Here is a 19,278-nt window from a genome sequence, read left to right as displayed (position 1 = left end):
TATGGGATTTGTTTTTTTCTTAGAATCCTGCTTACCTAGCTGGATTCAGCATTTGTCCGATGCTACATTTGTTCTCCCGCCAGCTCTAATACTGAGAATCGAGCGATCAAACACTGCCGATCTCTCGGTTCTCACAGCTCCGTGAGCAGAGAGCTGATTACTGTCAGTCACCAGCTCTCTGTTCTGCCCCCCATGCTCACTGGAGCGCTGGGCTGTGGAGGGGGCAGGAGCAGCCAGCTCAGGCTCTCAATAGCTCGCTGAGAACCTGAGCCGGGTGCCGGTCCAGGCATGTGGGCAGATCCTGCTGACCACATGGTCGCTATCTTTCCCGTGCCTGGAATGGCTCTGTGACATCAGCCGCTGAAAACGGGTCACAGAAGTGCAGAATGGACTGCACGCCTGTGATACACAGGAGAAGTACAGCCAAACGATCTTTGGCTGTACTTCTCCTTTAAGGAAAATCTCCCAATTAGGACACAGGTGGCAAAAAAAACCTGACAAAAAAACAAAAACAACAATTTTTAGATAAACTTTAATGTAAGGAATGATAACAGGTTTCCAAACATAGAACACTTATGCCCCGTACACACGGTCGGATTTTCCGACGGAAAATGTGTGATAGGACCTTGTTGTCGGAAATTCCGACCGTGTGTAGGCTCTATCACACATTTTCCATCGGATTTTCCGACACACAAAGTTTGAGAGCAGGCTATAAAATTTTCCGACAACAAAATCCGTTGTCGCAAATTCCGATCGTGTGTACACAAATCCGACGGACAAAGTGCCACGCATGCTCAGAATAAATAAAGAGATGAAAGCTATTGGCCACTGCCCCGTTTATAGTCCCGACGTACGTGTTTTACGTCACCGCGTTTAGAACGATCGGATTTTCTGACAACTTTGTGTGACCGTGTGTATGGAAGACAAGTTTGAGCCAACATCCTTCAGAAAAAATCCTAGGATTTTGTTGTCGGAATGTCCGAACAAAGTCCGACCGTGTGTACGGGGCATTACAGATGCTTAATAGTTTATAATAATGTAATAAGACGTTATTGTCATTGTATGAAAACATACAGTTAAATTCCCATTTGCATTGAATGGCGCATTGGTGCATTCAGCCACCCATTGATCTAATATGGGCAAGAAAGCTCAAATTTTTTAAATTAGCAAAAAATGTAATGGACACGGATATAAAGAAAGCAACATCCATTCTCCTCCGATATAGCATAGAATCTGTTCATGGATCCCCTGCTGATCAGACTGGACATGACCCATGTGAAAGGGACCTTAACCACTTAAGGACCAGAAGGATTTGCCCCCTTAATGACCAGGTCATTTTTGCAGTACGGCACTGCGTCTTTTTAACTGACAATTGTGCGGTCGTGTGACGCTGTACTCAAACAAAATTGATTTCGTTTTTTTCCCACAAACAGAGCTTTCTTTTGGTGGTATTTGATAACCTCTGTGGTTTTTATGTTTTGTACTATAAACAAAAAAAGAGCGACAATTTTGAAAAAAAACATTTTTTTTTACTTTTTGCTATAAAAAATATTCCCCCCCCCCAAAAAAAAATTGTCTTCATCAGTTTAGGCCGATATGTATTCTTCTACATATTTTTGGTAAAGAAAAATCGCAATAAGTGTATATTGATTGGTCTGCCCATAAGTTATAGCGTCTACAAAATAGGGAATAGATTTATGGCATTTTTATTATTTATTTATTTTTTACTAGTAATGGCGGCGATCTGCTATTTTTAGCTGCGACATTGAGGCGGACAGATCGGACACCTTTGACACTTTTTTGGGACCAGTGACATTTATACAGTGATCAGAGCTAAAAATAGCCACTGATTACTGTATAAATGTCACTGGCAGGGAAGGGGTTAACAATAGGGGGCGATCAAGGGGTTAAGTGTTCCCTAGGGAGGTGTTTCTAACTGTGGGGGCAGTGTACTGACTAAAGGAGGAGAGAGATTGCAGTTCCTGATTACTAGGAACAGCAGATCTCTCTCTACTCCCCTGTCACAACGGGGATCTGTCTGTACATTGACAGATCCCCGTTCTGACTCTCTGAGGAGTAATCGTGGGTCGCTGGCGGACATCGCGGCCGCCGGGCATGCGCTTCGGCTCTGTTGCCCCCTGTCACTCTTAAAGCGGCTGACGTACACCTACACCTGCTTCGTGCAGCCGTACCAACCTGCCGCAGTATAATGACGGCGGCTGGTCGGCAAGCGGTTAAAGTGGAGTTCTAGGCTATTCCTAACTATGCTTAAACCTTCACTCACCCCTCTTCTAAACCCTATTCTATTTACCCTGTAAAAAGAAGATGCATATACTTACCTATACTCAGGGTGCTCTGGTCTGGTCACATGATGTCCCCAGTAGCCAGCTTCAGCGGAGAGGAAAGATCACCGACAATGGATCTAATGCCTGAGCGTTGATATCACCCATAGGCTTACTAAGAGGCACCAGTTGTCCCCTGTCCCTCCTCTCCCCTGAAGCCGCTGCTGGGAGCTGATCATGTGATTGGGCCGGAGGATAGGTAAGTATTAGCATCTTCCTTTCACAGGGTATTTGGAATAGAATTTAGAAGGGGGGGGGGGGTAGCAGGCTAGCCTAGCGCACACAGGCCAAATGTTGGGAGACATTGGCCTGTTCAATACAAACCAGCCGACATTCGGCCCGTGTGTAAGGCAGCCAGTCTGACAGAAGCCGACCGCTTGGCTGGCTCCCGATTGGCTATGAGCGCTGCTCGAAGTGTTCTGGTGGGGTGGGGGTGTCCCCCTGTCAGAACGCAACAGTTCAGCAGGGGAGATCATTCTACTGACGTTGGATCATTAGAATAGCGGCTCCGACTGGAGCTGTCAGGAAAAATACTAGTGTGTACCAGGCTTAACTGTGTGGGCTTTCATTGTCCTACAATGCATCCCAGATGGCAGGAGGGTAGATAGACAATGACAGGGATGAGAAGGATCCTTGACTATATTTAATACTCTATTCATACATTGAAAATGATCAATTGTCTTGCAAAATAGAAATCTGACTACCAAAGCTTCTCTAAAGCACCAAAATAACCCTTTGAAGTGACTTTGTCTTCAACTGTACCACAGCGGTACCAAACCACGATGTCATAAATTAGATTTCTCTCTATTGCACAACGGAAGGAAGACACTATAAACTCCTTTGTTATTTGTGTCTTTTCCAAGATTCGCAAAAAGTACAGTAGGTTGTGTTTTTTAATTACTAATGCGGTGTTCATCTTCCAAGAGGCATCATCTGAAACATGGATGCCAAGATATTTAAAGTAAGAAACCCTCTCCATAGACTCTCTGTTATTTAAAAGTGACTCAGTTGGGTGTCATCTATTCTTCCTAAGATCCACAACAAGTTCTTTTGTGCTCTTTATATTAAGCTCCTAATTGTTTGGGGCAGATCACTGTACAACATTCCTAATCTCCTATTAGTTCACACATGCATGGTAGTAATGTTCACCAGAAAGAGCTGGTGCTTTCGTCCATGGCATGCGAACAGCTAGACATTTGTCTCCAACTTAAAGAATTTCTAGGGGTTTTGCCAAACGCACCTGTGTCTGTCTTTCCAAACATTTAGTAATTGTCCCTTTATACAGTCAGGGCATTCTGCTGCCACATTAGGGGCCCATTGTCCTGGGATCTGGTTAAGCCTGTTTCTCAGAACTGTTCACTATACCTGTCTGCTGGCTTCCAATGTATTTTACAACCTTGACTAGACATAGAGTGTGCCCGTTGGGGTTAGTGGGTCTTCTCATACAACAGAAAGATTTGGAGGTCATTGTGCCGCCGCTAATGACAGCCTCAGCTGCCAGTAGGCACTCAGCTAGTAGGCGTCCTTACAGGAATTATACCGAACCTGGGATTCAGTAAGGATTTGCAGTTCTACATCATTGTCCATATATTCTCTGCAAAGTCATTATGATCCTATAAGGAGTTTCCTCCTTCTTTTTCTTCTGTGCCCACATGGCAGCTACACTATCCGTAGGGTTCAATATTGAGTTGGCCCACCCTTTGCAGCTATAACAGCTTCAATTCTTCTGGGAAGGCTGTCCACAAGGTTTAGGAGTGTGCCTATGGGAATGTTTGACCATTCTTCCATAAGCGTATTTGTGAGGTCAGGCACTGACAGATGGACCTTGCTTTGTGTACTGGTGCGCAGTCGTGTTGGAACAGGGAAGGGGCCATCCCCAAACTGTTCCCACAAAGTTGGGGATATTTAATGAAATTGTCCAAAATGTCTTGGTATGTTGACCTCTTAAGAGTTCCTTCACTCACTGGAACTAAGGGGTCAAGTCCAACCCCTAAAAAACAACCCCACACCATAATTCCCTCTCCACCAAATGATATGGACCGGTGCACAAAGCAAGGTCCATAAAGACATGGATGAGCACGTTTGGGGTGGAGGAACTTGACTGGCCTGCACAGAGTCCTGACCTCAACCTGATAGAACACCTTACGAATGAATTCAAGCGGAGACTGCGAGCTAGGCCTTCTCATGCCTGACCTCACAAATGCGCTTCTGGAAGAATGGTTAACTTTCCCATAGACACACTCCTAAACCTTGTGGACAGCCTTCCCAGAAGAGTAGAAGCTGTTTTAGCTATAAAGGGTGGGCCAACTCAAAATTGAACCCTACGGACTAAGACTGGGATGCCATTAAAGTTCATGTGCGTGTAAATGTAGGTGTCCCAATGTTTGTGACAATATAGTGTATCTGCTAAACAATGTGGTGTTGGAGGACAGATCCCAAAATTTGTGCTGATTCTTGGGGTGTCACATCAACATACTGGAGTGCAGAACTCATCGGGGGGCCCCACTGCACACAAGTACATAGCTATAAGTACCTGCCAGCAGCGGGATGTTAACTGAGTTAGGTCGATTTGTATTTGTACATCACATTTAGAAATCTAGACAGAAAAAAAATAGGAGTTTCCATAGCGGATATGTTTTTAAGATGAGGCATTCGCCTCTTGGCTTCAATAATTTTAAACTAATGATCTTGAACAAGCATGAGCACCTTGGGTGTCAGCGACTAAGTAATAAAGCAAAAATAAGGACGAAAGCCCTAAAGTTTTAACGTGTTTGACTTAAAAGGTGACTCAATTTTTGTGGGGAAAAAAAAACTAGTAAAAAAAAAAATATTGCATATAGAGTTGCAACTCACGTCATGTTGTAATTGAATATTATTAAAAAATCACCTTTTTTTTTTCAATCTGTAGTTCTGTAATTTTCTGTAACGTACAATGCAATATGGTAACTTGGAGGCATTCTGCATGGTGTACAGAACGCCCCCTGAAAATGTAATTTCCTGCTTGTGTGATTGGCTTACTGATTATCCCAGAAGTCTGCACTAAGATACAAGTCAGATTTTGGGCATCTCCTGCAACAAAAATGTCATTTTTGGTGAGATACCCCAAAGGGAAATCACGACTAAAGGGATGAGACCCTGCAATTTCCTCATTAGATCTCTACAGGTGCAGCAGCTGATTGATAATTCTAAAACCACACCCATGGACACAGACAAACAAACAGCTACTTCTTCAGAATAGGAATCTGCAACAAAGTTTGTTAAAATTCTTGCAATGTACACTGATCACCCAGAGGGGAATGTTTTTTTCCTCAACAAAAGTGGAGTTACTTTTTAAAGTGGTTGTATACCTTTTTTTTGTATTTTTACCTACAGGTAAGCCTATAATAAAGCTTACCTGTAGGTGAAAATAATATCTCCTAAACCTGTATGGTTTAGGAGATATTCACCTTGCATGCAGCCACTGACATCAGTGACGCATGAGCTGTGAAGGTCCGGCATGCGCTGCCGGACCATGCCGGAAAGAAGACTCCCGCGCGCATGCGCAGGAGCGACGACATTGTGGCTCTGGCAACTCAGAGTGCCAGAGCTGCGAACCCGGAAGACACGCTGAGGGGAAATGTCATCTCCCACGGCGAGGACCGGGATCAGCTGCCGATGCCTTGTTCTAAGGTAAGTATTTCATAATGAGCTACTGTAGTATGCGCTGCATACTAGCTCATTATGCCTTTTGCCATATAGGTTTTAAAAATTCTGTGTGGGTATACAACCGCTTTAAAGCAGATGTCAGGGCAAAAAAGAAGAAAAAAATTATATATATATATATATATATATATATATATATATATATATATATATATACTTACTGTATTTATTGGCGTATAACACTCACTTTTTCACCATGAAAATCAGGTGCAAATACCATGTGCGTGTTATACGCCAATACTTCAATTTTAGCTGCCTCGGAGGGGACAGGGAGGGGAGCAGGATGAGCTCCATCACATTACATACAGTGAGAATCTCCTTTTTACTTGACGGCCTCTGTAATAGGGAGTCCTGTCTCCTGGGACACCATTGGACCACTGTTCTGTCTATCATAGGAGATTCTCACTGTATGTAATCTGTCAACGCTCGTCCCTCCCTGTTCCCTCTAGGCTGCAGATAGGCATCAATCAGGCTGCACTGATGGCAATGGTGAGGCTGCTGCATTGAAGGCAATAGTGAGGCTGCTGCATTGGTGTGGACTGATGAGGCTGCATTAATGGCACTTGTGAGGCTGCAGATGGGCACTGACCCTTTTTTTGCTTCAAAGTTCCTTATTTCAAATGTAAGTTTTTTTTCCTGAAATTTCCCTCTTAAAATTAATGTGCGTGTTATACGCCGATAAATACGGTATTTCGTACCTCTCTGAAATGCTACACACAAAAAGGCTTTTTATATATAAAAATACACTGAATCCAATGTGCCTGTTTACATCTGTGCTCTGCGTTATACTGCGTTGGTAAAAATCTGGCATGTCTAATTTTCTGGCATTTTCATACACTGTGATGAAAAGGCACGACAACGCATGTTAAAAAATGCAGCGGCTCTGGGGTAAAAAGCTCTGTGCTCCAGACCTGCATGAAACTGCTGTGTTAGGCCCCTTTCACACAAAGGGTCAGATCAAGTTTGCCTGTCAGTTTTTCAGGCGGACCTGATCGGATGGTCTATTCACCCCTATGGACTGGCGGGAGTAAATGAACTTGTGTCTGTTTACCCCCGCCTACCTCTGATCTGATCCAGAAGGGGATCCGTCCTTCTCTGTCTAGGCAGATCGGATTAAAGGGCAGTTGGGTGTAAACGGACAGTCCATAGAGCAGAACGGGCTCTCTCCATGTCTGCTCTGCATAAACTGAGCTGACATGGACCCGTCATCCGCCCACTATGCTCTGCTCAGCAAGGGATCAGTGGACAGATCCTCTGCTGATCAAAACGGAGTCCATCCCATGTTGAAAGGGCCTTAGACCTCTTTCACACAGGTGGCCAATAAAAACAGGCGGCTGAGCCTTAGTTGTACTGCCCCCCCCCCCCCCCCCCGCAAATAAAATTTTATTTGTGCTGTTATGATTTATTTTGTTATAACAGCTTGTTTTTATTTGACCAAACCCCACCCACTTTGCACCCCATGTTATTGAATCCTAAAAACATATATACCATTTGTTAGTGTTATATTTGTGTTTTTTTTTACCATAAAAATGTAAATTTATGCTGCTTTTAATTTTAAGATAATAGCAATTGTTTTTTTTCCAAGCGATGACATCATCCAGCCCCCTACAAGAGACAAAATAAATGAAACCCAGCTGGTTGGTTAGTGCCATGTTTGTACTAGTTTGTGCCATTTTACTCTCCATTCTATTTCCTTTTGTTTTTCAGTTATTATTGATTTAATACATGCCACCAAAGCTCACCTAGCCCCCCTACAAGAGACAAAAGACAAGAAACCTGGCTGGTTGGTTGGTGCCGCCTTTGTGCTGTTTAAATCTCAGTTCTATCGTTTTCGTTTTTTAGTTATTTACTATTTATTAAAGGTCACTCAGCCCCCCTACAGCATCCAAAAAACATGAAACCGGTCTGGTCAAAAAAGCAGCACAAATAATCATTTTAACAGCACAAACGGATGCACTAACCAACCAGCCCGGTTTCATGTTTTTTGGTTGTTAAAGGGGGGCTGAGTGACCTTTGGTGACCTTTAATAAATAGTAAATACATGAAAAACAAAAAGTGGTAGAACTTAGATTTAAACAGCACAAACATGCCGCTAACCAATTAGACTGGTTTTATGCCTTTTGTCTCTTGTAGGGGGCCTGAGTGAGGTTTGGTCCCCTTTATTACCGCATATGAACCGCCGCCAGTGTCATTAATATAGTGACTGTGCATATTTTTAGCACTGATCACTGTATTAGTGTCACTGGTCCCCAAAAACTGTCAGTTAGGTGTCGGATTTGTCCTCCGCAATGTCACAGTCCCGCTAAAAATCGCTGATTGGCGCCATAACTAGTAAAAAGAAAAAAAAATTCTATAAATCTATAATATAATATATATTATATATATTATAATAATTTGTAATTTGTAGATGCGATAACTTTTGTGCAAACCAATTATTATACGTCTATTGGGATTTTTTTTACCAAAAATATGTAGCAGAATACATATTGTCCTAAACTGATGAAGAAATTAGATTTTTTTACGATTTTTTTATTGGATATGTTTTATAGCAGAAAGTAAAAAATGTTGTTTTTTTTTTTTTTTTCAAAATTGTCGCTCTTTTTTTGTTTATAGCACAAAAAAAACCCGCAGGGGTGATCAAATACCGCCAAAAGAAAGCTCTATTGTGGGAAAAAAAAGGATATCAATTTTGTTTGGGTACAGCAGTGCCGTTATCACAAAAAATGATGGTCATGAAGGGGCGTAAACCTTCCGGAGCTGAAGTGGTTAAATCAATAATAACTGAAAACAAAAGGTGATAGAACAGAGAGAAAATTACACAAACCAGTACAAATGTGGCTCTAACCAACCAGCTGGGTTTAATCTCTTTGATGTTGTAGGGGGCTGGATGATGTCATTGTCTGGAAAAAAAACATTGCTATTATCTTAAAAATAAAAGCAGCACAAATTTACATTTTTAAGGCACAAAAAAGAGCAAACATAACACTAACAAATGGTATATTTGTTTTTAAGATTTAATAACATTGGGTGCAAAGTGGGCGGGGTTTGATCAAATAAAAAACAAGCTGTTATAACTATAAAACCAAAACAGCATAAATAAACATTTTAGCAGCACAAACCAGCACAAGCCACGCACTAAAGCGTTGTACACACGATCGGATTTTCCAACAGGAATTGTGTGATGACAGGCTGTTTGTACGCTCCATCAGACAATTGTTGTCGGATTTTAAAGCAACCAATTTTTGGTCCAAGAAATCCTCCTCCTCCTGTTCCTGGACTGGACTTGGGTCAAAGCAATAACTCCAAGACCAATAATAAATAACACGTTATCTCCTCCGATTCCGCAACATGTCTGGTTGACAAACGGCCATTCAGAAAAGCGCTAAATGAAAAGCACTAAATGAAAAGCGCAAAATGAAAAGCACGAATCAACACACACCAAAGTTCTACTAACATGAAATTAGCAAAAGGAGCCCAAAGGGTGGCGCTAAAGAGCTGAAAAAACATGTAGTACCTCACTATGTTCGTGTTTGTTTGTACAAAATCCAGGCACACGCCTTCAGGCAAAAGTCAGAGGTTTTGTCTGTGGAAAATCCGACCGTGTGTACGAGGCTTAACTGTCCAGCCCGGTTTTGTGCCTTTTGGCTGTTTTAGGGGGCTGGGTGACCTTTGGTGACTTTTATTAAATTGTTAATAACTCAAAAATAAAAGGAGATAGAACTGAGATTTAAATGGCACAAACCAGGTCAAAGATGGCACTAACCAACCAGCTCAGTTTCATGTCTTTTGGCTGTTGTGGGGCAGCTGGGTAATATCTTAAAAATAAAAGCAACACAAATTAAAATTTTTATGGCACAAAACAGTACAAACATGGCACTAAAGAAACACACTGGGATTTTTATTTGTGCTGGATGTAGGGTGGCCAGCTTCACTGAGCTCAGGGATGAAGCAGAGGGTGGAGCAGAGGGGGTAGTTGGGGGTGGGGAGTATAGCAGCATTGGAAGTCACACTTTTTTGTTTCTTTTTTTTTTTTAGCATTGGAAGTGCACCAAACCAAATGCTGGGTGTGGCCTCATTGTGCTAACAGTGGTGGTGGGGTTAAAGGGGTAAGGCCTAATAACACCTGGTCCTATTTTGCTTTGGGTCAAGACTGCAGGTGGGTTGCTCATTCTGCCAGATTCGACATTTTGTCAGAAAATCGGCAGTGAAGCCTTGCAGATTCAGAGCCAGGTTCCCAACTGCGAATGTGTGTAGCGCGCTGCACTTTGTGAATGGCCCGATGGCAGGGAAAGGAGGAGGGGGGGCAAACTACAGGATGACTCTGCCACTGTGAAATCAGCCGAAAGTGGGAGCGGGTACCTGTCGAAACCAGGTACCCGCCCCCCCTGAAAGGTGCCAAATGTTTCAGCGGAGGGGGGGAGGAAGCAAATAAGCGGAGCTTATCCTTTAGGTGGAGCTCTGCTTTATTGTTTGCTATGTCCCAATGTTGGTTCATTCAAAGATTAAAACAGGAAGGCTAAAAGGCTTCATTCACACATGCGCTGTGGCCTGTACAGCATGCATGCGCCATTTGTTTACATGTTTGGACGCACCCGGAGCTGTGTGCTGGCAGCCTATGTTAGTGAATTGACATGCAGCGGCTATATAGACACAGCAGCCCAGCGAAGTCTGACAGGTGTACAGGGATGGGTGCGCAGTCCCAAATGAAGACAATGTGGGGTTTCAGGGCCACATACCCACCTCTGCAGGCCTGTCCATTTGTGTCCATACAGCTGCTCCCTGTCCATTTACTAATGTAGTGGGCTCCAAACATGTAAACAAATGGCTCATTCCCGTTGTATAGGCCAGAGCACCCGTGTGAATGAAGTCCTAGATGTCAAGATGTTCTCTCTTTTATTGATCTATTAGAAGCAGCTTTTAATTATGTCCTCTTGCCAGCTAGCGGAGTGGGTGTTGGGGAATTTTATTTACTTCTAATAAATGAATGTGAACAAGAGTGGTTGTCTTTGTCTTTGACAATGAGTCCCTATCCTGAAACCAACCCTTCTTTCCTCTGAGTCCTCTTTATGAAAAACAATGTGTTGAACACAATACAACAAGCAGATTAAACCATCTATATCTGTCACAGATTGACCTATTTCCAAGCGAAATACAAACTAAACGCTGATTATCTTCTGCTCTTGCTGTCAAAGTACACAAAGTTCTAGTAGATCTCATAAAATTACACTTCTGACTTTTTTTAGATGGAAATTTACCAGCTATAGGTACACTTTGGCAGATATTCGCTCAGTAGTGGAAAACACTGAACAGCCTGTACACCAGGCCTTTTCCGAGAACAAAAATGTGTGCTGGGGCAAAAAAAGTTTCTCAATACGATAGAAGATGTCTTCAAGGACCTCAGTGGACTTTGGTTGGTTCTGGGTTGTTATCATACAGAATCTGATTTTAGCAAAAGGTTTTTGCAAATAATTTTGTATTGACACCCAGATATTGGGATCTATAATGATTTGGCATGAGATACTTCCAAAAAATGTCCCATTTAAGGGAGTTTTAAGGAAGTGGTAATTGGGATCTCTAAGCAAACAGCTAAATCCCTTTTTGAAATGCACATACAGTGGGTCTAGAAAAGAATCACCACCCTTTAAAATAATCGCATTTTGTTGCTTTGCAGCCTGAAATGAAGACAGATTCATTTTTTTTTATCCAGCTGTATGTAGTCAATGCAGCTTCTAACATCTAAGTGAAAGATATAACACCAACATGTCAGAAAAAAAAAAAAAAAACAGAATCACTGAGTTGGAAAAAGGATAACCCCCCCCCTCCTTGTGTCGGTATTTTGTTGGACCCCCCTTTGCTTTTATTGCAGTCTTTAGTCTGTTGGGGTATGTCTCTACTAACTTTGCACATCTAGACTTTGCCCAATCTTCTTTGCAGAACTGCTCAAGTTTAGTTCAATTTGATGGTGACCGTTTGTGGACTGCAGTCTTCAAGTCATTCCACAGATTTTCAATGGGGTTTAAAGCAGAGTTCCGCCCGCCCCTTTAAAAATTAAAAGTCAGCAGCTACACATACTGTAGCTGCTGACTTTTAATAACAGTACACTTGTCCTGGAGTCCAGTGATGTCGGCACCGCAGCTGATGTTTCCATCGGCTGGTCAGGTGCTGTCGCCACCATTGCGGGTAAGGGAACCTGGCAGTGTAGCCTTTTGGCTTCACGACCGGGTCCCTACACCTTTTTTACTGACTCGGCAAAGGTACCTGTAAAAAGCACAGGTATTCACTCCCCCCCCCCCCCCGCAAAAGGTGCCAAATGTGGCATCGGAGGGGGGAATCAGATAAGCGGAAGTTCCACTTTTGGGTGGAACTCTGCTCTAATTCTGGGCTCTGACTAAGCCATGCAAGGACATTCACCTTTTTCTCCTTCAACCAATGAGTGGTAATTTTTGCTGTGTGCTTTGAGTCATTGTCATGTTGGAAGGTAAACCTTCCCATGGACAACTTTCTGGCAGAGGGCAGCAGATTTCCCTCAAGAATTTGACGGTATTTTGTCCCATCCATTTTTTATCAAAATGATCACAGTTGAAAGTCAAATGGCTTTGTGTGCCATTGAGAAGGCGATTAGCTACACCTGATTGATGTTTACAAGTCATTTTTAGGAGGGGTGATCATTTTTCCAAATTTGATTCTGTTTTAGATTTTTTTTTTTCTGACATGTTGGTGTTATATCGTTCACTTGGATGTTATAAGTTGCACTGAGTATATACAGCTGGATAAAACAAAAACGGTGTCTGTCTTCATTTCTGGATGCAAAGCAGCAAAATGTGATTATTTTAAAGGGTATGATTCTTTTCTATGCCCATTGTAAGGGAAGCATCTGCCAAAGATTTATAATTCTGCCCAGCCACATTTGTAATTCATACACCTCTGCCACACAACATAGTCAGAGGTGTCACTATTCTCTCCGTAGAGCTCATTCACACAGGCAGTTTGGCCCATACAGCATAAAAATCCGCTGTTTTGGGGCACAAGAGAGGTACAAGTGCAGCATACAGCCAGCTGCTAGCAGCCTGTCAAAATCAATGACTGGCTGAAATACATGGCGGTTGTACACGGCTGTACACACGATAGGATTTTCCGACAACAAAACCGTGGATTTTTTCTGACGGATGTTGGCTCAAACTTGTCTTGCATACACACGGTCACACAAATGTTGTCAGAAATTCCGAACGTCAAGAACGCGGTGACGTACAACACGTACCACGATCCGAGAAAAATGAAGTTCAATAGCCAGTGCGGCTCTTCTGCTTGATTCCGAGCATGCGTGGAATTTTGAGTGTCGGAATTGTGTACACACGATCGCAATTTCTGACATCGGATTTTGTTGTCGGAAAATTTAAGATCCAGATCTCAAATTTTGTTTGTCGGAAATTCCGACGGAAAATGTCCGATGGAGCCTACACACGGTCAGAATTTCCGACAACGAGCTCCCATCGAACATTTGTTGGCGGAAAATCCGACCGTGTGTACAGGGAATCAGTGTGAGTACGGCTCGTTTGGTTTTACATAATCTTGCTGAGGTAAATATCAAAAGCGGCACAAAGGGGGTTGTAGGAAGCACAAATGTGGAAGCATTGATTTGTAAGGGGCCAGTAACAGCAGCCAGTGACCTCTAGCAGTCCCATGTAATGTGTATCAAGGCTGTGGCTGCCTCCTGAAGCATGTCCCTAGGCTCCAACAACTCATATTGTATGTTTGGTCATGTAGAGTCTGACCATATCCTGTAACATGTCTGCAATCTCTGACCATCTCTGGTAATATGTCTTCAGTCTCTGACTATATCCCGTAGCATATATACAGTCTCTGACTATCCTCTGTAGATACACTAAATGTATATGACCTATAAAATCAATGTATCTAGTGCACAATTACCAAATTCTATGTTTTAACCCCCTTAATACCAGCATATTTCTTCATTCCCAAAGAAATTGTGGCAAAAAATTAGATCATCTTGGGGTGTCTACTTTCAAAAAAGGGGTCATCTGTGGTATTTTAATACTGTTGATATGTTTTATAACAGGAATAGTTTTGTGTGTATCCCACTTTTAGCAGCTGCTTTTTATATTTAGTTTTTACTTTCCTGTATATTTTTTCACTTAAGAATATTCATAATTAATTTTTGTTCACTTATTTTGTTTATAGCGCAGTATCTTCTATATAATTATCATGTTTTATAACAGAAAATAAGGGAAAGTAAATTTTTTTTTTTTTAATTGTGTCATTTTACCTTTATATAGTAAAAAACAGGGGGTGGGGAGTTGAACTTACACACTGCAACGCTCCGTGATAGCTGATTGGAGGGGAAGGGACAACCCCCTTCAAACAGCACACAGGAACAGAGCTAAGGCTGTCAAACATAGGCTGTGTGCTGGAGATCCCTCCCCTGTCACCTTTTTTTCGCTTGGTGTCAGGAAAATTTGTCACAAGTGATTAATACTGATAGCAGAGGAACGAAGCAGCAGACAGAAATAACACTAAGACCCCTTTCACACTGGGGCGGTTTCCAGGCACTTTAGCGCTAGAAATAGCCTCTGCTGAGTGCCTGATTCGTTGATCGAGCCTGGCGTAGGTGGGGTGTTTAACCCCCCCCCCCAAAAAAAAAGATGGCACTGGTGGGCACTGAGAGGGGGCACTGATAGTCGGCACTGATGGGCACTGATAGGCACTGATAGTCGGCACTGATGGGCACTGATAGGCACTGGTAGGCGGCACTGATAGGCAGCACTAATAAGTGACACTGATGATGAGGCACTGATGGCCACTGATTGGCAGCACTGATGGGCACTGATAGGTGGCACTGGTGGTCACTGATTAGCAGTACTGATGGGCACTGAGAGATGGTACTGATGGGCACTGATTAGCAGCACTGGTGGGCACTGAGGGGACCGATGAGAGAGAAGCTGGTTAACTGCTTTCTTCTTTTTTTCCTCATTCTGTCAGTATAGGACAGCTGAGGTTTGTAGATCTAGAATCTCCAGATTTTTACAAAAGCTTGTAGGGTTATAGAGTAATATACAATTATTATTGCTACTACAACTATAACTCTTACCCCCAGCACTGCTGTCCATAGTGTACTGACTATGCTGACAGTTCTCCTGCTGCCTGTCTGTGATTTATGGCCCGTACACACGATCCGAATATCGGACGACAGATCGTACGACTTTTTTCGCTTAATAGTCACAAGCAGAAATTGAATAGGTTACTAAAGTCACGAAAATTCTCGTACGACAGAAAAAAAAAAAATCGGAAGTGATGTCATGTGTTGTAATGTGTTTGTATTGTATTTTCGGACGACAACTGTACTGACTAAATGAAAATCGTACGATCTGGTAGCGTACAAGGAAAATTTTCCTGCTTGTCAGATCGAATAATATCGGATAAATTGTGATTGGCTCTCGAAAAGCTCTGTACTAACGATCCGATTATCGTACGATCGCGTCGAATGCGGTATTTTTCGTCCGATTTTCGGATCGTGTCTATGGGCCGTTAGCCATGAATCAACATCAATGGGCCAGATTGTCACAGATAACACTTCATACTGCTACAGAGAGATGTAGCCAGGAGATGGGGCGCTGTCAAAATTTTTCCTTTTTTTTTTTTCAAATTCTTTATTGGTACAAACAAGTATCCAACAAAGCAGTGCATGAGAAAATCTCGACAACGTCACATAACATGTCAGGGAAAGACACAGAAAATGTATATAAAATCTAAAGTGCAGGAATACCAAGTGAGAGTCAAATCAGTAAAGGAGGTGTTTTTGAATATGGATAGGACCAACTATAGGGCCCCATGATTAGTAGTTATGCCCCTGGTTGTCCTCCTTCTGAAAATGCTAGTTTCCTGGCTGTTAAGTTGACCTTTAGATTTTAATGCTCCCTGAGTCACTGAACAGAAGCAAGCATACAAGATATCCAGGGAAAGCCTATCAATTTTTTTTTCTATGGGTCCTATGATTAATAGTTACACCCCTGTTTGTCTTTCTTATGAAAATGCTGATTTCCTGGCTATTAAGTTGGCCTTTTGACTTTAATACTCTCTGGGTCACTGATCAGGCGCAAGCATGCAAGTTAGCCCAGGGGGGAGGGGTAGCCTAACAATTTTTTTCTCTGCGGCCCCATGATTAGTAGTTATGCCACTTGTTGTCTTCCTTCCAAAAATGCTAATTTCCTGGCTATTAAATAGACCTTTTATTGTTAATACTCTTTGAGTCATTGATCAGGAGCAAGCATGCTAGTTAGTCAGGTGAAGCCTATCAAAATGTTTCTATGGGTCCCCATGACTAATAATTACACCCCTGGTTGTCCTTCTTCTGAATACGCTAGTTTCCTGGCTGGTAAGTTGACCTTTTGGCTTGAATACTCTGAGCCATTGATCAGGAACCAGCAAGCAAGTTATCTGGGTGGGGGTGGGGAGGTTTCGACAATCAAATATTTCCTATGGGGCCCCATGATTAGTAGTTATGCCCCTGGTTGTCTTTCTTCTAAAAGAATGCTAGTTTCCTGGCTGGTAATTTGACGTTTTGATTTTCATACTCTCTAAGTCACTGATCAGGAGCAAGCATGCAGGTTATCTAGTTATATTGTCTGTTTGAAAAAAGACACAAGTCCATCTAGTTCAACCGAGGTTAGCCAGGGGAAGCCCATCAAAATTTTTATATGGGGCCCCATGATTAGTAATTACACCCTTTGTAGTCCTTCTTCTGAATATGCTAGTTTCCTGGCTGGTAATTTGACCTTTTGGCTTGAATACTCTGAGTTACTGATCAGGAACCAGTAAGCAAGTTAGCCAGGTTGGGGTTGGTTAGCCCATCAAAAATTTTCTATGGGGCTCAATGATTAGTAGTTATGCTCCTGGTTGTCTTCCTTCTGAAAATGCTAGTTTCCTGGCTGTTAAGTTGACCTTTTTGGTTTTCATACTCTTTAAGTCACTGATCAGGAGCAAGCATGCAGGTTACCTAGTTATGTAGTCTGTTTGGAAAAAGACACAAGTCCATCTAGTTCAACCAATAGGTTAGCCAGGGGAAGCCCATCAACATTTTTCTATGGGGCCCCAGGATTAGTAGTTATGCCCCTGGTTGTCTTCCTTCTAAAAGAATGCTAGTTTTCTGGCTGGTAAGTTGACGTTTTGGTTTTCATACTTTCTAAGTCACTGATCAGGAGCAAGCATGCAGGTTATCTAGTTACATAGTCTGTTTGAAAAAAGACACAAGTTCATCTAGTTCAACCGAGGTTAGCCAGGGGAAGCCCATCAACATTTTTATATGGGGCCCCATGATTAGTAGATACACCCCTTTGTTGTCCTTCTTCTGAATATGCTAGTTTCCTGGCTGTTAAATTGACCTTTTTGGTTTTCATACTCTTTAAGCCACTGATCAGAAGCAAGTATGCAGGAAAGTCAGATAAAAGTCAGATGGCCATCTCGGCATCCTTGGTCTGGGGCGGCAAGCGGGTCAGCACCTCCGCCAGCCATGCTTCTCTTATGGCAGATTTTTACGACACACGAACTACATTTTAAAGTAAACATTTTCAACAATTCTTCACCAATCGGCTCAATAGTGAATATTAAGAATATGCTACTTACCTGTGACACAACAATCAGATGAGTGATGATGGGGAGGAAATAAAAAAAAAAAAGATGATGTAGTGCTGTGGTTTCGTCTGCTCCTTCCAAAATCTATATTGGATTTCAGAGTTGGCACCGTTGGCTGGCCCGGCACGACCTCCCCCGGTTCAGCGCTGGCAGCGCTCTCAGTTCCTGAGGCTCATGATGTTGCAAGAGATGAAGTGAGATCCAAGAAGAAAAAAGAAGAAAGCAGCATCTCTGGACTGTAATAAGGTGTTGTGGAGTTAAAGTCACACTCAGCAGGCTGAGAGCAGGGGACCCCTGGTGGAAGCAGACAGTCTCCGAAGGGCTGAGCTGTCAGAGGAGCGTAGGGAGAGCTTTCAGTGGTGACAAGCAGATAATGGGGAGTGAGTGAGTTGGAGGAGCACTTGTGTCTAATGCAGATTAGCGGTAGGCAGGGAGCAGGCTGTCTGGGGCAGGTCAGATACAGGGACAGACACTGAGCCGTCACACTAATCACCGACTATCAGTGATGTAACACTACATCCGCAGTTCTTATAGTGGAAGTACAAAGAGAGTGCGGTGTATTTTACAGCAGCACTGTATTTTAAGTTATTATTATCCACTTCAGCCCTGGAAGATTTACCCCTCTTCATGACCAGGCCATATTTTGCGATACGGCACTGCGTTACTTTAACTGACAATTGCGCGGTCATGCAACATTGTACCCAAATTAGATTGATGTCCTTTTTTTCCCCACAAATAGAGCTTTCTTTCGGTGGTATTTGATCACCTCTGTGTTTTTTGGGGTTTTTTTGCGCTATAAAAAAAAAAAAAAAAACGACAATTTTGAAAAATAAAAACAATATTTTTTACTTTCTGCTATAAAACACATCCAATAAAAAAAATGTAAAAAATCTAATTTCTTCATAGATTTCGGCCAATATGTATTCTGCTACATTTTTTGGTGAAAAAAAACCAAAAAACAATAGGCGTATATTTATTGCTTTGCGCAAAAGTTATAGCGTCTACAAACTATGGGATATTTTCTTTTTTTTTTTACTAGTAATGCCAGTGATTAGCGACTTATAGCGGACTGCGATATTGCTCTTCTGTCTGCTGTGATTTTCATCTTTGATTTTGATGTGAATTTTCCCAATAAATAAGGCTATTTTTCAAGAGTGCGGCTGTCCAGAATTGGCTCCTGTTTTTTGCTACTAGCAATTGCCAGCACCTACGGCTTCCAGACTGCGATATTGTGGCAGACATTCGGACACAACTGATACTTTTGACACTTTTTTGGGGACCAGTAACACTAATGCCACATACACACACGGTCAGATTTTCCGACGGAAAATGTTCGATGGGAGCTTGTTGTCGGAAATTCCGACCGTATGTAGGCTCCATCAGACATTTTCCATCAGAATTTCCGTCACACAAAATTTGAGATCTGGATCTCAAATTTTCCGACAACAAAATCCGTTGTCGTAAATTCCGATCGTGTGTACACAATTCCGACGCACAACATTCCACGCATGCTCGGAATCAAGCAGAAGAGCCGCACTGGCTATTGAACTTCATTTTTCTCGGCTCGTCGTACATGTTGTATGTCATC

At 42.5% G+C, this 19,278-nt stretch overlaps 1 protein-coding gene across 1 annotated transcript in view; it reads right to left on the bottom strand.

The window, feature by feature from the left end:
* RD3 (RD3 regulator of GUCY2D) overlaps positions 1-18,104 on the bottom strand; it is a 62,234-nt gene extending 44,130 nt beyond the window's left edge. The window contains exon 1 of the mRNA XM_073628417.1: positions 17,682-18,104. The gene's annotated coding sequence lies outside the window, so the exon portion shown is untranslated. The remainder of the gene's footprint in view (positions 1-17,681) is intronic.
* Positions 18,105-19,278: the final 1,174 nt, after the last annotated feature.

This window comes from Aquarana catesbeiana, linkage group LG04 (genome assembly GCF_042186555.1).
Source record: "Aquarana catesbeiana isolate 2022-GZ linkage group LG04, ASM4218655v1, whole genome shotgun sequence".
In the NCBI taxonomy this organism is placed as follows: Eukaryota; Metazoa; Chordata; class Amphibia; order Anura; family Ranidae; genus Aquarana; species Aquarana catesbeiana.
Note: the sequence above shows the minus strand (reverse complement) of the source record. Positions and strands in the feature narration are given on the sequence as shown.